The 22,512-nt window shown below is 41.6% G+C and overlaps 1 long non-coding RNA gene across 3 annotated transcripts in view; it reads left to right on the top strand.

The window, feature by feature from the left end:
* Window positions 1-220: 220 nt before the first annotated feature.
* The window catches only part of LOC117714722 (uncharacterized), a 91,700-nt gene continuing 69,408 nt past the window's right edge, over window positions 221-22,512 (top strand). The window contains exons 1-4 of one of the 3 annotated variants that reach the window (XR_013112553.1): window positions 224-484; window positions 4,061-4,672; window positions 5,290-5,485; window positions 6,142-6,207. This is a non-coding gene — a long non-coding RNA (uncharacterized LOC117714722). Of the gene's footprint in view, window positions 485-4,060; window positions 5,561-6,141; window positions 6,208-22,512 lie in introns of all 3 variants that reach the window. The other 2 variants (XR_013112552.1, XR_013112551.1) reach the window with 2 other exon arrangements.

The following is a 22,512-nucleotide window of genomic DNA, read 5'->3' as shown; positions in this document are numbered from 1 at the left end:
GGTGTCTGGGGTCAGTGTGCAAATGCCTATGTGCTTGTGCGTATAGCAGTCAGACGTTAATCTCAGGTGTCACCAGATAGCTTGTTTCTATGAGACAGAGTCTCTCACTGGAACCCTGGCTTCACCAAGTAGGTAGACTGGCTGGTTCCAGAGATCTGTCTCAGATTCCCCATTGCTGGAATTACAAGTGTCTGTCACTTGTGTGAATGTTAGGGTTAAACTCAGAGATTCATGCTTATGATGCAATGGGCTTATGCAAGCCTATTCCTGGCTGAGCTATCCCTTAATCCTCCAGGGTCTGACTTTGATGATCATGTTGTTTATTGTTACACTGAGATCTTATGAAATTTTATCGTTGGGGTACAGCTAAGTGGTAGAGTGCGTGAAGCTCTGAGTCCAATTATCTATACAGGAAGAAAAGGAAGGAAGGAAGGAAGGAAGGGACAGAGAGAGGGAAGGAGGGAAGAAGGAAGAAAGGAAGGAGGTAAGCAGTGAAATATTTGAAATAGGATTAATAGGTTAAAATTGCTTTGTATATTAAATACTTCTTCCTAGAATTTTAAATGTTGTTATATTCATTCTTTTAGAAAGTAGCTTTGCCTCTGTTGATGAGAACTTATGTGTGGGATGGTGGTGTTGACTTAGAGGCATGAGGACCTTTTCCTTTGAGTCACAGGCTCACATAGACCTTGAAATATATAGTCACCTGGAATGTTTATTCTGTAGTGCTTTGAAACTTGTTCCCCCTGTCACAGTAACTCTGTTCTCAGTTTAGGTCATTATTTCAGAGAAATCAGTGTGTGTGTGTGTGTGTGTGTGTGTGTGTTTGTGTATGCATATGATTTCCTTGTGGGTGTAAATTTCATCCTCTCTGTGATTTCTGTGCTCTAACCATATTGCTGGGCAACATTAAGCAACACCCATCCCACACTTTCCTAATTCTGTCTGATGTTTCACAAATGGACGTTGGCTTTTCTCTGCAGGCAGAACAACACCAGGAGGTCTTAGATTCTAGCTTTTGAGATAATCAGGTGTCCATTCAAACCAAAGCTAAATGGCTACAAGTACTAGACATGAGTAAAATAGGAGAAGCATGAAAGAAGTAAATGTATTTGCTTTTAGACTTGGCCAATTGCTCCTTAATGGTATTGAATGAGACCCCTTCCATTCTGGCTTTGCAGGTAACCTCAAGGAAGTAGGCTGGTGTCTTTCCAAGGATTTGGAGAGAAATTGTTGGTGGGGAGTATGTTGTATGATCTTGGTCATACTGTATATGTATAACTTGCCAGACAAAATTCAGGTGTACATCTCCTATCAAAACAGAGGACAAAGTTTTCAGGTTATGATTGAGGATTCAATAGCATTTGAGGAATGAACCCCTTGTCTCCAGCTGCTTTCTACTCTGCCGACCTTCTGTGTTTAGGGAGTTGTCAGAAAGAAGTTCTGATGGACATCAGGAGGAGCAAGATCTGTTTCCACAATATCTTACTTACAGATTAGAAGATGTAACCATACAGCTTATCCATGAGATAGGAGATATATATTCTGGATGAATATATGAATAACAGCAATGCTGGTTACCCCAGAAAGTAAATTGAAGAAATTGAAGTGTCAGGAAAATGAAGTTGGAGAGAGATCGTTTATAACACAATATTTTAGACCTTGTAAAACTTCCATCATGTTAAGTGTATATAGTCAAAAAAAAAAAAAAAAAACCTTAAAAATTAACCAAAAAATTTTACTTTGGTCTGATCTTCTAAGCTTGAATTGATTCCCAGAAATCTATACCTTCAACAACCCCTATCCTAAGGTTGGGAGACATAAGATTGGAAATCTGTGTTAAGGGTTGGACTTGACCTTATAAATCTAATCTATCAGTTGCCAAACCTGGACATCATCTTTGATTTGATCAAAATATTCCAGATGGGGCCAGAAAGACAAGTATTTCCCATCATAGCTGAGGGAGGTTGTCATTTCCAGCTTGCTTAGAGACCACTGACTAACGACCCAGCCAATGCACAGTTTCCTCCTCAGCCACCTATGCATGGAAACATCTCCATCTTGGAGGTAACCAGCCTGCAAAAGGGCCTGCAATGACTGTACCTAAAGTTATCTAAATCCTGTGTGGTTCCCTCTCATGTTGTATAAGGCTGGCCCACCTAAGCAATAGGCTACTATAGAAACCATGAGATTGTTGGGCTGGAGGAAGGACTCAAGTCACTCATTTCCTTGCTGTAAGTGTGAGGGTCTGAATTGGATCCTCAGTAGCCATATATGTTCAGTGTGGTAGCACAGGCCTGAAATTCCAGCAGGAGAGGAAAGGGAAGAGACAGATGGAGTCCTGGAGCCCAGTGGTCAGACAGTCAAGCCAATCAGTGAGCTCCAGGTACCCTGAGTGCAATGATGCATGTAACCTTCAGCTCTAGGCTGGAAGAGATACTGTGGCTTCAATCTTGCTCTCTCTTGCCTATGAGGACCCTGGAAGAGATTAAATCTTCTGTGGTAGTCAGAACTTAGGGGCTACGTACTTAAGTGTATCATCTCAAAAAAGCATCCTTTATCCCTAGATCACCCTCCTTTTATCTATTTATTTTATTTTATCTTATTTTATGTGCATTGGTGCTTTGCCTGCGTGTGTGTCTGTGTGAGGGTGTCGGATCCCCTGGAACTGGAACCACAGAGAGCTGTGAGCTGCTATGTGGGTGCTGGGAACTGAACCCTGGTCCTCTGGAAGACCAGCCAGTGTTCTCAACTGCTGAGCCATCTTTCTAGCCCTTTATCTATTTCTCGTTAGTCAGGGTCTCTTGTATCTTAGACAGGTCTCAAACTGACTATACATCTTAGGGTGACCTTGAACTTCTGATCCTCCCGACTCTATCTCCTAAATACTGGGACTGTAGGCTTTGCCAGGAGACCCAACCTAGGCCTTTGTGTATCTTACGGAAATACTGAACTGTACCCCAACCCCTCATTCCAGCCCTCTGAGGACAGCAGCCCCAGAGAGACCCTGACAGAGAAAAGTACCTGCTAAGCCACTCCAATTCAATAAGACACTGCACAATGTAATAAATGCCTCTGTGCTGAATTTATTCTTTTAAACTGCTAAAGTTTTTTATTTTTGAGAGATGAGCTAGAGCCCCTTTACACAGCTATAAAAAAGATTATATTACATAATCTTATTTACTGTAACTATATTTCTTACCAGTAGTTTCACTCCCATCTCCTGGATGAAGTGTATAGTTATGTCTTCTAATCTGTAAGTAAGACACTGAACTCCCTTTGTTTATCCCTGCATCAGTTCGGAGTACACGTGAGGCTTATCCATCTTGCTTCCTTTGGTTTTCTAAGGCCAGGAAGAGCAGATGGGGAAAGCTCTGATGATCTTTTGAGTAGTGATGTGTATTATTTGTCTACTGTAGAAACAGATCTCACACTTCCCGGGGGCCCATCAGAACCTCTTCTGACAATCCCCTAAACACAGAAGACAAGCAGGTTAGAAAGCAGACCAGCTGGAGACACGGGGGCCATTCCTCAAAAGCTGTTAAATCCTCAACCCTAAGCTGAAAACTTTGTTCTCTGTTTTGTTAGGAGATGTACACCTGAATGTTGTCTGGCAAATTATACATAGACAACATCATTAACATAAAATGTACTTCCCCTTTTATAATTACCCTTCAATATATATTTTTCCAAGGTTTTGGAAGGATATATATATATATATATATATATATATATATATATATTACAGCCAAATGGTAAAATGCTCGCTTACCATGCACAAGGCCCTGCAGGGGAGTGTGTGGGAGGGTTACACAGTAAGTCGTTTTATTTAGATTCACCTACCTTTATGTGAGTTTCTTATGTCTCTGTCAGAGATAGAATTTCATTATTTTAGAAATGACTCAGATGATTCTTTTTAACAATGGATTTTTTTATTGTCATATATTAATTATACAGAATAATGGATTTCAAAGTGATATTTTATACATGCTGTGTGGCTTTTTTATTTTATATATACTGCGTGGCTTTGTTTTGTTGATACTTACTGGTTTTGAAACAGGATTTCATGTTGTCCAGACTGGCTTCAGACTTGCTTTGTAACCAAGGATGATCTTGACCTTCTGACCCACCTGTCTCTACCTCCCAAGTGCTGAGATCACAATGTACTACTACAGCTGTATGTCGTGCTGAAGATTAAATCCACGGGAATTCTACCAACTGAACTACATCCCTAGCCTTCAGATGATTTTCTTCTTTTATTTACTTTTTTTTTTTTTTCAGAGTATCTCTATGTAGCCCTGGCTGGCCTGACATTCACTATGTAGGCCAGGCTAGCCTTGAACTTACAGAGATTTGCCTTCTTCTGAAGCTATGTTCTAGGACTAAAGACATGTGCTCCCATGCCCAGGCAAATGATTAGAACCCTTCGCTTCAGTTGCTTTCCACAAGTTGCATGAAATGTCTCAGCCAGATTGTATCCCTGACACCTTATATTTAGCCATTGTCTACAAAGGAGCTTGCAGTCATTGGAAGGAGGAGCCACTTTTAGCCTAAGCCCTGTGACACTGGCAAGCATTACATGCCACTCCCTAGCATAGAAAGCAAGAAAATGCTACAAAGAACAGAGTTTTATCACTGAGGTACAACAAATCAAATCAAAACAAAGAAAAAGGTAAGGAGGTAAACACTGAATGGGAATGTAGAGAAAGGTGTTCTTGGCAGGGAGAAAGAAGACTATAAATAGGGCACTCCCAAGCTGAGATCCAGCCCGCCGCTTTCCAACACACAGCATCCCCAAAGTAGAGCAACCAAAGAGCCCCGGGGAGAAACAGAGGAAGCAACCGCACTGGCTGCTGATTAAGAGTGGCTTAAACTGAAGCTCGACTCTTGGCTAGAACATTTGGCTAGCAGGAAGAGGCTGGGGTGCCATCCCCAACGCTGCAGTCTTCCCTCATGCACCCCCAACTTAGAACACAAAATGCATAGGAAGAAAGTGAGCTACCATCTGAATACATTTCTGAAAGTTAGTTACTAACCTTGGCGAGTTCTACTCAGTGGGGTTAATGGATGTTGCTATTTAAAGAATGAGTCAGAAAGGCTACATGTGGAAGGAGAGAGAGAGAGAGAGAGAGAGAGAGAGAGAGAGAGAGAGAGAGAGAGAGAGAGAGAAGAATTTTTAAGACATTCTCAATACTGGAATACTGGACAGGCCTGAATTAGGTGGCAGGACACATAGGTCAGTGGTAGAGTACCCACCTAGCATACTCAAGGCCTGTGTTCCATCCCTAGCACTGCCCCCAAGGACTGGAAACATCTCAAAGTTGCTCAAAAGGCAGTTTCCATCGGATTGAAAGGGGCTCATCCAGATTCTTCCAGGTTTCTAACATGGATAGCTCATCCCCTGTTGACTGCAATAGGGAACAAGGGTGAGAAGACTCCACGAGACTGAAAGAACACACATGGCTGGGAGAAAGATTCGTCGGAGGTGAGAAGTGAGAAACAACATGCTCGAAATGCAACTGCAGCTTCCAGATGAGAAATAGGAGCCAGGTGGTAGCAGGCAAGGGCAAGACAAGTTCCTCCTCCTCCTCCTCCTCTTCCTCCTCCTCCTCCTCTTCCTCCTCCTCCTCCTCCTCTTCCTCCTCCTCCTCCTCCTCTTCTTCCTCCTCCTCCTCCTCCTTCCCCCCTTCTTCCCCCCCTTCTCTCTGAATCAAGATCTCACCCTGTAGCTTTGGCTGGCCTGGAGCTTCCTATGTAGGCTGGCCTGAAACTCACAAAGATCCATCAGTCTCTACCTCCCAAATGCTGGGATTAAGGGCATTGCTCCGCACCCCCACCCCCACCTGCTTCTCTTATTTTTCTTCTTAAGCCCTGTTCCTTTGGCACCTTTTTGCTTTGCCCACCCAGCTTTTTTGCTGTCCCTGGTCTGCACATTCTCCTGTTCTCTCTTTAAGCAAGTTGTTAATCAATACCCTTCAAGGTTCCTCCACCTTTTCGAGGGGCAGGGCCGGGACCTGAAGAAAGGTGTTCGGAGCTAATGTGCTTAAAGAATCTTCCTTGAGTCTCATGTTCAAAACTTGCTCTAATGTATTTTCTGTTTTTTTTTTTTTGTTTTGTTTTGTTTTTTTAAATTTGCTCCAGATAACGATCACACCTCTTGAGTATCACACTGGCAGCCCACAGCACCACGCATATGTTTGTACCTAGGTAAGTCCACAGCCACTGTTTTCTACAGTTTTGTTTTTTGTTTTTTTTTTTAAGTTTTGGTTGGAACGTATAGAATTTAAGCACATTTACTATTTGAAAGTACCTTTGTTTTGTGCCTTAAGCAACCAGCCAGAGGCATTTTAAATTATGGTGGTGACTAAGAAAGTAAGATCTATGCAGAGAAATCCGAAGAATTTTATCCATTCTTAGTTCTTGTTAACAGGCTCATTGTGCGCCGTGTGGATGGCTTGGGTCTAGGACAGATTTCTCTCTGAACTTGACAGCATGGGTATATGAGTGTAATTTGGCCTTTCGTTTTCCCTGGCAGCCGGTGCCCGTCCATTTATATGGTATGTTCACAGGAGAGTTGACAAGTGTTGAGAGGTTTTATTTGATATGCATTTTTTTTCCCTTTCAAGATGAAAAAAAGAAATCCGTAAAAATAGGTACTTGTTAGCTGGTTTTCCTAGTTAGTCTTGTGATCGTAATCAAATGCTTCATTAAAGAGTTTCACCCAAGCAGATTAGTGTGCTGAACGATTGCGCTGTGTTTAATATTTGTGGGGAAGCTGTCCACAGGGAGAGTTTTCAATGATACAAATGCACAGCCAAATTATCTTTCCTGTATGACTTGCAAAAGCCATTCCTTCTAAAACAGGGCTATTTATGCTAATGTGCAATAGTTACTGAATTGCAGGCGGCTCTGAGAATTTACTTTTCTTGGCAGTTCTAGAATATCCTGCCATAACACTTACTGAAAAACTGTTTGACGGGTTATGAAAATCTGGATGCACTGCAGGTCGGTCTTGTGCAAGCCATGAGACGGTGGTTCCATTAGGAAAACAAAACCTGTTTATCTGATCAGGTTAAGGAAGCAGTAAAACAAGGAAAAATCTGGGGGTTTGAATGGAAGACAAGCGCTGTATGGGCACACAGAGGCTCATTAGGAAGGTTGGATAACTTGATAGATAACTTGGTTTGTGGTAGTAAGCCCTTACTTGGTTTGATTGGTTGTTTTGAAGATACTGAACTGCACTGTCCATGGAACTCACCCGGGAGGCTAGTAACACACACCTTTCTCTAGAAGATATTCATTATTGTTTTGAGACAAGGTCTCATGTAGCTTTAGCTGGCCTCGAACTCACTATGTAGCCCCTATCAACTTGAACTCATCAGCTTCCTGCTTCTACCTCCGATGGGCTGGGATACAGGTGTTTGGAATCCTAGCCAGCTCGGCAGCTTAACTGACATTTTCTTTTTGGAAGAATTAAAAAAAAAAAAAAAAAAAAAAAAAAAAAAAAAAAAAAAGATACTTTATTGTCTTTATCATACATTACACAAAGAAAATCCTTAGTTGCACCATAAAATTAAATGCATTTAAAAAATAAAATAGGGAAACTAGTCTGTACCCAGCAGACTTCTGAATCCTGACTCAACTTTTTGTTAAAGCAAGTACAGTTTTACCCCAAATATTTTTAAACAAGATTGTTTTGTTTGGAATTGTGGTAAACCAGGATAGGTATCTTGGGTGAAAGGACCGTGGTTTGTAATCTAAACTATAAAATATTTAATCTTTCATCTAATTTAAATGATTAAAAGAGTTTCAAAATAGTTGTAAAGTTTCTTTTAGAACATTAAAAAAAGAATATAAAGGCTTTAAAAAGGAGAAATAAACAATTAGGCCATTAGCAAGATAGATAACCCTTTATAAATAAACTTGTCAATACTGTAAGAAGTATGAAATATCACATAGCCATGGGTTAAGATAAGTTTTTAAAGTGTGGGCAGGGGTCGTCAGAATTACATGCGCAGAATACATTTTGAGAATTTTGTTGTTATTTTTAATTGATCCTCTAGAGTTGTTTTTCTCAAATGATAATTAATCATTGGGTCTGTCACCATTGAGCTAATGATGTGTGATTGCTTTATTAGTGATTGATGATCTTGGTGGATAATATGATTCCACACTGTTAGCTGTGTCTAACCTACTCTTTAGAGACCGTTTCTAACCTGGGTGGGAGAGTGTGATTCTATGTAAGACATTGGGAAGAAACAGAAGTCGTCCACTCGTTTAACAAATAGACGTTGAGAATGTCTATGCAAGGCACCGTCTTACACTTTCCTGGAGCTTAGGGAACACTGTATCGAACGAGAGAAAGTTCCTATCTTTGAAGTAGAGCAAGAAGGCAAACATGAAGGTGACTGAATGGTAAACTACTTAACCATGTGAAGTGAGGAGCATCAGAATTACAGCCTGGGTTGGACATATATGATGTAGAGTTTTAAAGAGATTTGTGTGGTTTTTCTTAGAGAGAGGGTTTGTCTGTGTAGCCCTGGCTGTCCTGGAACTCATTCTGTAGACTAGGCTAGCCTTGAACTCACAGAGCTCTGCCTGCCTCTGCCTCCCAAGTGCTGGAATTAAAGGTGTTTTCCAGCATGCTTTGGCTAGAAAGATTACCTTTTTGAGACAGGGTCTCAGTTACTGCAGACTGGTCTCAAAATTGCTTGTAGCTCAAGATGAACTTGAACTTCTAATCTCAGACTCTCAGCTTCTACTCTAGTGTTGGGATTGTAGTTGCTCAGGGTTAACCTTAAATTTATTGAGATTATTTTCACTTCTACCACTATTGTTTATTACTATTATTATCACAAAGACAGGGTCTCACCATATAATCCTGGCTGGCTTGAACTCTGTATGTAGCCCAGGCTAGCCTCCAACTCACAGAGGTCTGCCTGGCTCTGCCTCTAGTACTGGGATCAAAGGCATGTGTCACCATGCCGAGCCAAAAAAAAAAAAAAAAAAAAATGATTTTTTAACTCTAAGATAGAAGTAGTATTTTTATATTCCACTTCCGAAGGAGGAAAAATAGATAAGAAATGCAGATGGTCAATTAACTTGTTCATCTAACTTCATTCACATCATAAAGAATGCAAACGAACATAAAAACTGTAACAGACTTACATGCGTTATAGGCTAAGAAGAGCATCTAAATGGATTAAAAATTTCCAGTGGTGAAACTGGATCCTTGATCAAGGAATGTTCTCACCTATTTCTTTTTCTTAATTTTAAATTTATTTTTGATACATCATCTTTTAATCTCTGGCACTTTCATACAATATATACACATATATGTATATATGTATATAATACACATACAATATATACATAAACAATATAACTCTATCATATCTAACTTTAAGTCCCTTCAGTCACCCCTGTTCCTCTTCTCCCCTTCATATCTTTCTTTCTCTTTTTCTTTTTTCCTTCCTTCCTTCCTTCCTTCTTTCTTTCCTTCCTTCCTTTCCTTTTTAAATCCACTGAATCTAGTTAGCACTGTCGTTCGGAATGCTGACTGATATTGTTTGCTTGGTCTTGTCCAGGTAACCATATCTGCAGTGACTTCCTGAGTGCAGTCGCCATGTCATGTCCTGAAGATGGTACTCCACAGCACTCATCCCCACCCTCCATTCTCACATCCGTTTTACCTCTCTTCTACAACATTCTGTGAGCTTTGGGTGGAGATGTGTGCTGATATAGATGTCCCATTGAGGGCTGAGTACTTAATGGCCACTAACGTTCATCATTGGTCAGCCACGAGTCTGATAAGCATCTTACATCTTACATCTCACCGTGGAGAGATGCTTCTCTGGATAAGGTTGAATAGCATTAATCGACAAGATAAACATATGTATTTAGAAAGCAGTGTGAAGGCATTTCTATTTAATAAAATGACAGCAGTAGGTTCCTTGGTGCCTATGATGTTCCTAACCATGGGTCTTTGACCTGGTTTACAGTGCCAGGCATGGATTCCTGCCTGTGGAGTAGACCTTACATCCAATGCAAATGTGGTTGGTGGCACCCATAACTGTTGTGCCACCATTGTGTCAGTGGGCTCATCTTGCCTGACATGTTGGTATTGTAGCATGCAGAGTTTACCGCTGGGCACTACAACTGATGAGTTTTCTTTCCCAATGGACTGATTAGCACCGTCCTACACTATGACATCTAGTCAGCAGAGAGAAAAATTTTGGGTCAGTTCCAGGTTGATTTTCTTCTGTCCTGCAAGAAAGGTTTGTGGTATCTTCAGCAATACGATCTGACCATCGAGTTTTGGTGGGCAACCATGAGTAATGGCAATAGCCTATGTTGTTCTAGGGTCCTCTAGAGGCTCCCTAGCAAATAACTCATAGACTTCTCACACATCTAAGCAAAACAGAATAATTATATCTGAAGCTAAAATATAATGGAGATGTCAGAAGAAAACCTAAGTTGACTAAGGAGAGTTAAGTTCATGTTTATAATTTTTGCAACTTTGTCATTCAATAATGAATTAAACCAAACTTAATTTAAAATTGTTATTGCAACTTGTAGTTTGTGAAATTATTTACAGAAATGTATAATAAGAAATAAAGTAGATGTAATCACATAGGTCAAGGTTAGATAAAAAGTGTTACTTTTGATTTAACTGGAAACATGTTTACTACATCTTATAGATAATTTTTTTCTTAAAGATTTATTATTTTCTTTTGTATATGAATATACTGTAGCTGTCTTCAAACACACCAGAAGGCCATTACAGATGATCGTGAGCCACCATGTGGGAATTGAACTCGGGACCCCTGGAAGAGCAATTAGTGCTCTTAACCTCTGTACCATTTCTTCAGCCCTAGATAATTCTTTATCACTATATAAACACTTTTATTTTCTCTTTTTTTTGCCACAACCAACTAATATTCCATTACATGAAAGATCTAACTCGTTTCCAAGGACAGATATTGGTTGTTCCTGGTAACAATATCTGGTGTTTGTACTAGGCACATGCACATATGTTTGCATGTGTGTGGGCACACATGTGTGGGTGCATGTGGAGACAGGAGGCTGACAAGAGAAATCATCCTCTTTCATCTTATTCACTGAAGTAGGGTCTTTAAGCCCAGACAGAGCCCTCAGATAGGCTATTCTTACCAGCCATCTTGTTCTCGAAAGTCCCCTGCTTCGACCTCTGGAATCTGGAATTACAGGTGGGTTACCCTGCCAACCTGGCATTTACTTGAGGTATGGAGATCTGAATTCTGCTTTTCATGCTTGCACATCTTAACCACTGAGCCAGCTCTCCAGCCTTGGTTGATGTAATTTATATTTCTACCAGGAATATGTAAACATGATTATTTTCTACTTGGTGTTACCAAGTTTTCAGATTCCTTTTGCAAAGTGTTGAAAAAAAAAAAAAAAAAAAAAAAAACCAGAAAAGCCAGAGTCTCACTTTTCATTGTTTTCCTCATATGATTTTCTGCTCTGTTAGCCATTTTTTTCCAACTTAAAAAAGGATTTTTTTTTTTAAATACAAGGGAGATAACTTCTTGCTTGCTAATTACAAGTTGCAAAACAATTCATATCTCATTCTTGGACTTTCCACTTGCTTGTTCCCTCCCTCCCACTCTTTCCCTCCAACCCCCCACCCCTTACCCCCACCCCCTGAATCAATCTGGAGATTGAGCTCAGGTCATCAGGCTTGGTGGTAAGCTCCTATACCCACTGAACCTTCTTGCCAGCCTGTGTTTGAAACTTGTCTTGGTATAAGAAAGGTTTAATTCCTGTCCTAATCACTAGTCTACACTGATCTGTGTTGCAGCCTTCCTCCTTTACCTCCCCACTGTCTACCCCCCAACCCATCCACGGTTCCTCCTTACCAGCATCTCAGTCTGAATTTTCCTTTTCTCCACTCTGCCTTGCAGTAGGGTCTTGGTATATACTCTCTCAAGCAGCCATCCTGCTTCAGCCTCCTCTGTGCTGGGACTACAGACATACTCTGCCACGCTCAGCTATAGGGCGGGTGTTTGTTTGCTTTGTTTTTATCTCATATCTCTTTGGATCAATGTCCGACCTTTATTTTTCTTTTCTATTTCCTAACATATATATGTTTACACATCTCAATTCTTAAAAATGGTCCCAAGTGGCATCTGTCTTTAGGTTCCTTTGAGGTGACTGCAGGGTTTTACTTTTTATCTTATGGCTGATTTTTCCCCCGTGTTAACAAAGTTTGTTCTAGTTGCTTCTTTGGGCAACGTATTTAAAAGCTTATAAGGAATGAAAAATGTGTTTGCAATTATGTGAAAATATTATTCACATCAGAGCTAACTCTGTAAAAGCTGAAACCTCGTGAAAAGGACACGTTTATTTCAAATGAAATTCTTCAGTCCAAGAGAAGAGTCCATAGAGTCAGATCAGAATCCAGACACACACACACACACACACACACACACACACACACACACACACACACAAAGAGAGAGAGAGAGAGAGGCAGAGAGACAGAGACAGAGAGATAGAGACATACGCACACATACATGTGATGTGTTATATATTTTGAAATGAAAGATGGATTCATTGGACAGTGAGATAATAGAAGAAAGTATTTTAGATCCACCTTGGACTCTGCAGTGTGATTTACTGGCAAGTTGATTTTCATTCATTGATATTCTCTCTCTCTCTCTCTCTCTCTCTCTCTCTCTCTCTCTCTCTCTCTCTCCATCTTACTTCTGAGATTCAAAGTTCCAATCCATTGTGCCTAAGTTTTTAAATGTGGGTTCTGGGGATTAAACTGAGATCCTTATGTTTATATAGCAGGAACTGAGCTATGTCGCCATCCCCGAGATTGATTTTAAATTGTACTTGTTGGAGAAGAAGATGTCCATCTATAATCCTAGCACTTGGGAGACTCAGGAAAGAGGAACTTGGGTTTAAGACAAGCCTGGGCTACATAGCAAAACCTTGTCTCAGAAAGCTAGAAATATCCCATTATTGTAATGTGGCTCTGTCACTGACAAAGTGCTTTAATAGGAAACAGTTGGTTTCATAATACTTGGAACTGCAAGATTATAATGACAATGGGATAATCACATGCAATGTTTGTGTGTCAAAAAGGGGAGGGGCAGGGAGAGGTCTGTTCCGTTTTCCTGCCTCTGTGGGGTATGCACAGATTATCCCTGATTTAGCTTAACCTGGAAGCTTATACAATTAAGAATATGGGATCAATGAATATGAGATGCTGTGTCCTACAAATCAGTTGGAGCATCGGGCTCACAGACTTCTTGCTATTGGACTGCTTATGCACAGTTCCTGATTTTTCTATTCTTCTATAAAGTGCACTGGGGGAGCGCAAGCTGATTCTTATTCATACAAGCACAGAAGAGGTGGACCACCAGGCATTCAGAGAATCAAATACGCGGAGCAGGAATGTTTCCCCCTCTTAGCATTATAAAGTACTCAGACTTAGGTCAGCTCTCTCTTCTTCCCGGGAAGATATCACCATCAGCATTATGTCAGATTTAATGAAGGGTTCCTTCCACATATATTAAGCTGAATATAAAGCTGATTATTTGGAAGGGAAGTGTGGCAGGAACTGCGTAGCCCAGGATAGCCTTGAATTTGCAGTCCTTCTCCCTTGCCTGGCTAAATGCAGACATTCGTGAGACTTTAATAAAGATTGACACATAGGAAATGATCATGTACTTTGAAGCAATTTTGTTACTCCCAGACTGTGTAGTAGAACATAAATGTCTTTTACACTTGAAATAGAAATAAATAGAATTTGCTGCCTAAGTTACACTTAGATTCTCTTTCTTCTTGCAAATTTGCTCTTGAAATTAAAGCGAGTATCTCAAAGGTACACATCCAGCACCTTCGGGAGACACAATTTGACACCTATAGGGGAAACCTTTATTAATTTTACTCTTGAGTAGCTTTTGCCTATGTACAAATGTAACTAAATGAAGTCAAAGTTAATTTTTAACATTTGCTTAGTAAGTGTATGCTCTTTTAAATAATAAAAGTATAACTTTTTACTTTTTTTGTAAAGAGGAGAAAAAAACATAACTAAGGAAATACACAAATTTTGTTTAAAGAAAATTTATGCCAGGGCCGGAGAGATGGCTGAGTGGCTACGAGCACTTGCTCTTGCAGAGGACCTAGTTTGGTTCCCAGGCCCCACATCAGGCAGCTCACAACTACTATAACTCTAGCTCCAAGGGATATAACATCCGCTTCTGGCTTCGGTAGGCATCTGTATACACTTGCACATACACACAGATAAACACACATATACACGAGTTAAGAACAATAAATCTTTTTTTTTTTTTTTTTTTTTTTGCGAAGGCAGTAATTCAATATAAATTACTTGTGTCAAGTGTTTTCCTGGGAATGAGGAAATGGGGGAATTAAAACTGGGACTAGATGATAGGATGACTTAGATGCTTAATCCTTGGACATGTTCTGCTAATACATTAAAAAAAAAAAAAATTGCCTTGTGTTGGGCTCGCTTGCACCTCTGTGAAATGATAGAGGGTCCTGTGATGAATGGACGGCGACTGATGGTGAATGAAGACAGGACGGCAGTGAGGCCGGGCCAGTGAGGCAGCTTTGAAGGTGCTGACATGGAATCCATGATGCTCGAGAGTGGACTGAAGTGAACATTCCCTGGTGAAGCAGCAAAGGCGGCAATTAGAGCTATTTTTTAAATAAGTGTCAATGCCTGTGGGATGGCTTTCATCGCTTGCTGATTTTATTGCCCAGATAGTGTGACTCTCTGTTTGATTCCTTTTTAGTGGTTCCTCATAAAACTGCATGTGAGAAATGAGAATTGAAAAGCCTTTTAAAAAAATTGGACTAACATGAGATCAAAGTACCCTGAGACTAGCGTGTAGAACAATGCGATTGTTAATCCAAACTCCTTCTTGTGTTTATTGTACACATTTTAAGGCTTAAATTTTAATTTTATGTAATGTGTGTCCGGTGCATGTGCAGCAGCCCACAGAGGTCAGAAGAGGCCTCAGTTTCCCTGGTATTGAAGTTACAGGCTCTGTTTCCCTGCACTTGGAATGCTACCACGTGGGTATTAGGAGCTGAACCCGGGTCCTCTGCAAGCCATCTCTCCAGCCGCCTCTGTTATTGTCCTTGGTGGATTTATCAAGTGTCTTTCACATTTAATGAACTAAAACCTGTTCCTATTTTCGTAGTAAAGTGGTTTGTTTGGATAATGAGTTTAATCTTCTCGTACATGTAATATTTAAGCCTATATATCAGCTGTCAGAGATGATTCGGGTCATAGAATTTCAAAAAGAGAAAGACTGTGAACTGTCAGCATAGGCAAGTTTCTTGAAAGACTAAAATTAGTTCTCTTCTCTCCTTCTGTATGTTGCCATATATAATTGGCCAGGAACCAGAGAACTGGATTGTGATTTGAGAATAAAGGGTGGGAATGGGGGTGGGGGTCCTGAGCTGAGAAACTGTCATAACCTTTGGGAAATGCGTTACCTGTCATTGGTGCTACCTCTGAGGATGCCTTGTGCATTTTTCTCTTAATCTTTTACTATTTGCCTAAAATTTTCTCTTTTCTAAGTTAATGGCCAAAGATGGTACAGAGATGGAAGGAGACAGAGAGGCAGAGAGAAGGACCAGGCTTAGGTCTGAGGAGCAGTTCACAGGGTTCATCACAGCACCCAGATCTGAGGAAGGGTCTTGTGGGTGAGCACTTGGCTAGGAAGATAACATAAAAATGTTGTTCATGTCAGGTGTGAGGTTGAACTAGGACCAAGTCCCATACAGCACAGGAAAAGGCAGAGTGCCTGTTGGCAGTTGGGGCAGAGTTAAGGGAAGCCATCTCAAGTGGTTCTGAGATCTTAGGCTCCATGGATGGCTGCTCATGGAGACCTCAGCTTTTCCTGTTTTATGTCTTGGATCTCATCCTTCAGCATGTAACTAACAACCTCATGGCTGGCATTCACCCCTCCATGCTTGTTTCTAGGCACAGTCTCTCCTTTTGAAAAGAGCATGCCTCATGACTAGAACCCACTCTCCTACATCCTTCCCTTATTCCTGCCTCAAACAAGCCTAAGGTCCAGGTTGTGCTGGCTTGTTTTCTTTCAACTTGATACAAGCTAGAGTTATTTGGGAAGAGAGAATCTCAACAGAGAAGATGCCCACACCAGATTGGCCTGTGGATAAGCCTTGAGACATTATCCTGATGGAAGACTGACTTTAAAGGTCCAGTTCACTATGGGTGGTGCCACCTTTAGGCCAGGGGTTTTGGGTGCTATAAGAAAGCAGGCTGAGCCAGCCATGAGGAACAAGCCAGTAATCAGCACTGCTCCATGACCTCTGGATTAGCTTCTGCTTCCGGGTTCTTGCTCTATATGAGTTCCTTCCTTGACTTCCCTCAGTGATAGGCTGTTGTATAGAAGTATGAGTTTTAAATAAACCCTTTCCTCCTGAAGTTACTTTTGGTCATAGTCTTTTTTTTCACAGCAATAGAAACCCTACATCAAAGGTACACTCTGAACTCAAGAAATGTCCTGACTGTGCTGGCTTCCACAGCGACCGTTCACCTGGAACAATACATTCAGGCTGTCTTTTGCAGGTGCATACATCCTCGGTCATCCTGTGTTAATGATGAGACCCTGGAGTTTTCTTCTTGACCTGAGTTTTCTAGCATTGACTATTGATTGCCCCAGGGACATGAACAAATTGAGAGGTTCAAGATGCCCTTGGATTTTGTGGCTGAGTGATTAATAGTTCTCTCTCTCTCTCTCTCTCTTTTAAATTTATTTTTACTGGATATTATATTTACATTTTAGATTTTATCCCCTAACCCTCCCTTCCACAGGGACCTCCTATTCCATCTCCCCTCCTCATGGTTCTATGAGGATGTACCCCCACCTACCCCCCCCACCTCTCCACCCTCGAATTCCCCCCACCCCCTGACTTGGTGTTCATCCTTCATGGGACCAAGGATCTCCTAATAGTTCTCTTGATGTGATTAAAGTTATGACTGCTTGACATAGTCTTCCCGTCACCCTGATCCTCCATTAGCAAATGCCATTTCTATTGGCCACGTGATGCTAAAACACTTCCAGGAAAGCATGAGGGTGGGCGATAGAGGTCGGGCTTATTTACCACAGTTCTCTGTTTGCCTCTCAATTTTAGAGTTTTCTTCCTTTAGGGCAACTTTTCTTTATTTTCTGTAATAAGCGCATACTATAACAAATCAGGAAAATACATTTTGCCCCAAGTCGGCAAAAATGAAAATGCTTATAAAAATGATAGATGCACATAAACACAGAATATAATATATACAAGTGGTGTGTAGGAGTGGGTGGAGGGGTATGGGTTCTTGTCTGTGTATATACACAGATGCCTGTGAGTGCCTGTGGATGTAGAGACCAAAGGTTGATACTGGGTGCCTTCCTCTATCATGCTTCGCCTCTCTCTCTCTCTCTCTCTCTCTCTCTCTCTCTCTCTCTCTCTCTTTCTCTGTCTCTCTCTTCTTTCCTTTCCTTTCCCCTCTTTCTTCATTCTGTCCTCCCAACCCTTCCTAATTATTGAGACAGGGTATCACCATATAATTCTAGCTGGCCTGGAACTTGCTACATAGAACAGGCTGTCCTCAAATGCATAGAGATCTGCCTGCCTCTGTCTTCCAAATGCCAGGATTAAAGGCATGTACCATCATGCCCAGCTCCCACTTTGTTTGTTTATTTATTAATTATTCAGGGACCATCTATCTTTACACACACACACACACACACACACACACACACACACACACACACACAGCGCTAGAGTCTGTACCCCTGATGCTACTACTGTCCAGGTTTTTAAGTGGGTGCTGAGGCTCTGAATTCAGGTCCTCACGGCTGTCTGCGAGCACTTTACAGAGTGAACCATCTTCCAGTTCCAGAATAAAATTTAAAAATAAAGTTTCACAGCCTTAAAGCTTCCATGGCAGTGCTAACATCAGATGTTTCTATAGTATTTTACCAATGACTGTTTTCTGAATGTAACATTGGGGGCGGAATAGATGGTGGTTTAAGGTCAGTTCAGAACATGGCTCTGCCACTTAAAGAGTCAGAGAGGGTAAGGTGTTGACCTCTTCTTAGCTTCTGCTTCATCTCAATCCTGGTCTCACAGGGTGAGCGGTAGGATGTTGAATAATACCTGCAATGTGTTCACAGGGTTGGATTATGGGAAGTGTTTCACGGCATTATTTATTGTCTGACTTTATTTCTTGTGTAAAAGCAGGGCATGTGGGATTAGCATCACTTCCCCCAAAGGGGAAAATTGCGCTCAGAGATTAAGTAAAGTGACAGGTGACTCCTGCAGTGTTTCTGCCAGGACTGGAAGAGACAATCAGTGAGCTCCCTGGGATATTTCTGAGAGGTGGGGCAAACCCAAACCTGAAATGCCAGTTGGACCACTCTGGTGGGGTTAGCTGACCCCATGTGGTCCTGTTTGTTCTCCCGTATAGGCACAGGGAGAGCCAATGGCTGAAGCACAGGGGATCTGAGCAGGGAGGCCTCAAGTCCTTCTTCATGCTGCTTTATTTTTGGTGCTAGGTTGGAGGAAGAGATGGTGAGAGTACATCACCAGTAATCAGTTCGGTAAACTTTCTCATTTCCAAATGAAAAGTTGTCTCCTCCACATTTCTGTGAGCGTGCAGCCCAGAAAAGCTGCTTTGAAAGCCCAGCTTTTGTTAGTTGCTTTGGCTTTGAGAAAAGGCATAGAACCCTTCCAATTGCAGGGTGCCGGCTGGCCCTTGCCCTATTTGTTTCTGGAGATGTGTTGACACCTCTCATCAGCTTGTGACAAAGATGTGCCATCTCTACTCAGCAATGACATCTCCCTCCCCAGTATTAAAGCTCCTTCCTCCCACCACCTCCCACCATCTCTTTATCATTTTGTTTCTTCTAACAATCCACACCTGCCCCCCTCTACCCCGACGACAAACCATTTTTAAAACGACCCATTGCTTTTTAAAATGAACCAAAGTGTTAAAATGTTGGAGCTGGGCACAGACTCCATCCTTGTTCTATAATTGTGGTTTTTGTGTTCAGCTTTGAGAGAGGTAAGTGATGAGATGGAAATTTCCCAGTCAATACTGTAAAGGGCATAATTCACTTTATACAAGAAATGTTTATTCGCATATGGGTTCGTTAGTGATATGTTTGACTTTGATCTGTGAAATGTTAGGTGTCAGTTGGCCCGAAAATCTCTGAAGTCACATTGTTGAGCAGACAAATTAAAATGCAAACATTTTGATGCATCCCGAAGTTCCCAGTTTTCATAGCTACTTGGCAGACTTCAAAGTTTATTGACTACGGTAGTTTGGAAACCCAACATGAAAGAGCTATAAAATCATGTCTATAGGTCATGATGAAAACAGATTAATTCAAAAGAAAATAATAAATCAGGGGTAGAAAATTTAGAGATTGAACCGTACATAGAGTAATATTTCACATAGGCATTCTAATCTTTAAGAAATACATGATTTTTTTTTCTTTAGGGAGAGGTCATCATATAGCCTAGGCTAGCCTCCAACTCATTCTGTTGTTGAAAATGACCTTTGTTTCTAATCCTCCTGCCTCCAACCCCCAAGTGCTGGAGTAACAGGTGTGCATCACTGATCCTGGTTTATGTCATTCTGGGGACTAAAGACGGGATCTCCAGTATGAAAGGCAAGCTTTATGTCTGCTGAGCCACATCCCCAGCCCTATTTATGATTCGTTTTTACTGACTTGTACTGCATCTTATTCCTTGTAAGAGTTTTAGACAGTTTGCTTACAGGAATGCCAGAGGGGCGTGGGAGCCGCTCTTCAATTTACCTATGGCCTGAGGCATTTTGCAAATGGTACTTTTTTGTTGTTGTTGTTGTTGTTCTCCCAAAATTATATTTTGGATGGATGTGGTAGTACAAGCCTTTAATTCTAGCATTCAGGAAGCAGAGGCAGGTAGGTCTCTGTGAATTAGAGGCCAGTTTGGTTTAAATAGTGAGTTTCAGGCTAGCCAGGGTTACACCGTGAGACACTATTTCTAAAACAAACAAATTCACCATGCAGGTAAGGACTGAGCATCAAGGGTCAACAGTGCTTCTGCTTGTCCAGAGGACCTGAGTCTGGCTCTCGTCACCCAAGCTGGTAATAACAATAGCCTGTAACTCTAGTTCCAGAGAATCTGATGCCCTCTTCCAGTCTCTGTTGGCATTTTCACACATCAAAGGCACACATGCACCCCCACACAAATAATAGTTAAATAAGTAAAATTTAAAATATTTCAAGGGGGCCATCAGAATGATGGCTTAGTAGGTTAAGGTCCCTGCTGACAAGCCTGATGATCCGAGTTCAATCCCCAGAGCCTCTTGATAGAAGGAGAGAAACTCCTCTAAGCAGTCCTTGAATGTCCACATGGTGTTGTGACTTGGTCATGTATCCCTTACCCCCCAAAATATAAAAAAGTTAAAAACATGTCACTCCAATGACCTGAAGTGTTTTTTAAGAGAGGGGTTCATGGCTGGAGAGATGACTTCACGGTTAAAAGTCCTGGCTGGTCTTTCAGAGTACCTGAGTTTGAGTCCTAGCACCCACACGACAGTTCGAAACTGTCTGTAATTCCAGTCCTAGGGCACCCAGTATCCTCTTCTGGTCTCTATGCAGACCAGGCACAGAAACAGTGCACGGACATATGTGTAAGTAAACACACACACTTTAGAGAGAGGGGGGTTTACAAACACCTAATGTGTAACGACAGACTATTCATATTGTGCTGCAATCAGCAACTGCAGTTCTATTATTTGACTCAAAGCTCCTGTAATTAGTTTTCCTATCAAGTGTTTTATTGGTTTGTTTGTTTGTTTTGAGACAAGAGTCTGCTATCATCTATGTAGCACCAAACTCTGCCTAATCTTCCTGCTAATATTCCCAAGTGTGGGGATTACAGACACGCACCACCACACCTGGTTTATGCTGTGTTGGTGCATCCTAGACAGACACTCTACCAACCGCGGTACTTCCTCATCTCTCCCATCACGAGTGTAGGTGTACAGGCACACATGTGAATGGATGCTATAGTGCACGCGTGGAGGTCAGAGGACAAGTTTTGGAAACTGGTTCTCTTCTATCATAGGCTGGGGATTTTGAGGGTTGCAGGGCAAGCACTATTCCTGTTGAGCTATCTCTCTAGCCTTTCTTATCAAGTTTCTAATTCCTAGCATGAAATTCACACATAGAGTTTGGAACCTGGGTGAAGCAGGATTTTGCTTTGCAGATAAGATTGGTCCAACCCCAGCCCTCCATAGTTCCAGCAGTATGAGTTGGTTCTCTTTTGTTAAGAGGTGGCCTGCACTCCATTTACTTGAATATGGACAGACCACCAATGAATGACAGGGCAGAAAGGAGATCTTATGATTTGTAAAGTAGAAGTCATAGCAATTGATGTGGTTTCTACTGGGAATTTCTAGAGCTCCTGGAGATACCCTAAGGTATCTTCATAGATAGCAAAAAGCTCCATAGATGTCCCAGGAGCTCAGGCATCAGAGCCTAACCTGTTTTAGTTATTTTTCCCCCACTCCCAACCTCCAGACATGAGGCAGACAGCCTTCAAATTATTCCACCCTCCAGTTTTTGAGCCAGCCCCAGCTGATGCTGCGTGGAGGGCAGGACCACCTGTCTCCATGGAGCCCGGCCCAGATTGCAGAGTTCTTGGGAAAATAGGCACAATTGAGTGTAGCCTTGATATCCATGGATTCTGAGGGCATGGATTCAACCAAGTGCATATAAAAAATACCTGAGAAAGATGTGTCTGTGCTGAACTCATGGATATGTGTTGTCATTAGTCCTCAAATAACATAACTACTATACACATAGCATTTACATAAAGTTTTCTTGCACACACACGCGCACAGACTGGGGGTCAATGTTGGCTGTCAATTGTTCTTTTTTTGAGTGACACTGTCTCTAATGGAACCTAGCGTTTGCTAATTTGGTTGCACTGGAAGGTTATTGAAGCCCAGAGAGCAGAGGAAGCCCTCTGTGAATGTGTATTGTTGTCATCAGCATGGCCCTGTGAAGGACCAAAGCCTCACATGCATGGGGATGGCAAAGCCATCTTCTGGTCCTCAAGCAAATAACTGTTGGCAAGATGTGCAAAAAGTGGCAACTGCAGCTTCCTCCTCCCCAGGATGTTTACAGCTGGAGAGTTCTCCCAGACAGAGACCTCCTACAGAGACTAGCTAACTCCACCCTCTTTGCAGTCATGGTTCTGGGTTGTTCTAAGTGGTTGGTCCCACCCTATCAGATTATGATCAGCCCACCTGACCCCAGCTTTTCAGCACATGTGTCTGTGTCTCACCTTTCTTTATTCCCAGAGTGGCTCTAATCAGGTTTCTAGGCAGGACCCAGCTTCACTTCAAGGGTTGGGAAGAGAGCCCTGTCTCTCTCCTCTCTCTTTTTGTTGGGATTATAGGCATGTACTGCCATG

This window comes from Arvicanthis niloticus, chromosome 9 (assembly GCF_011762505.2).
Source record: "Arvicanthis niloticus isolate mArvNil1 chromosome 9, mArvNil1.pat.X, whole genome shotgun sequence".
NCBI lineage: Eukaryota > Metazoa > Chordata > Mammalia > Rodentia > Muridae > Arvicanthis > Arvicanthis niloticus.
This window is presented reverse-complemented; position numbering and strand designations above follow the sequence as displayed.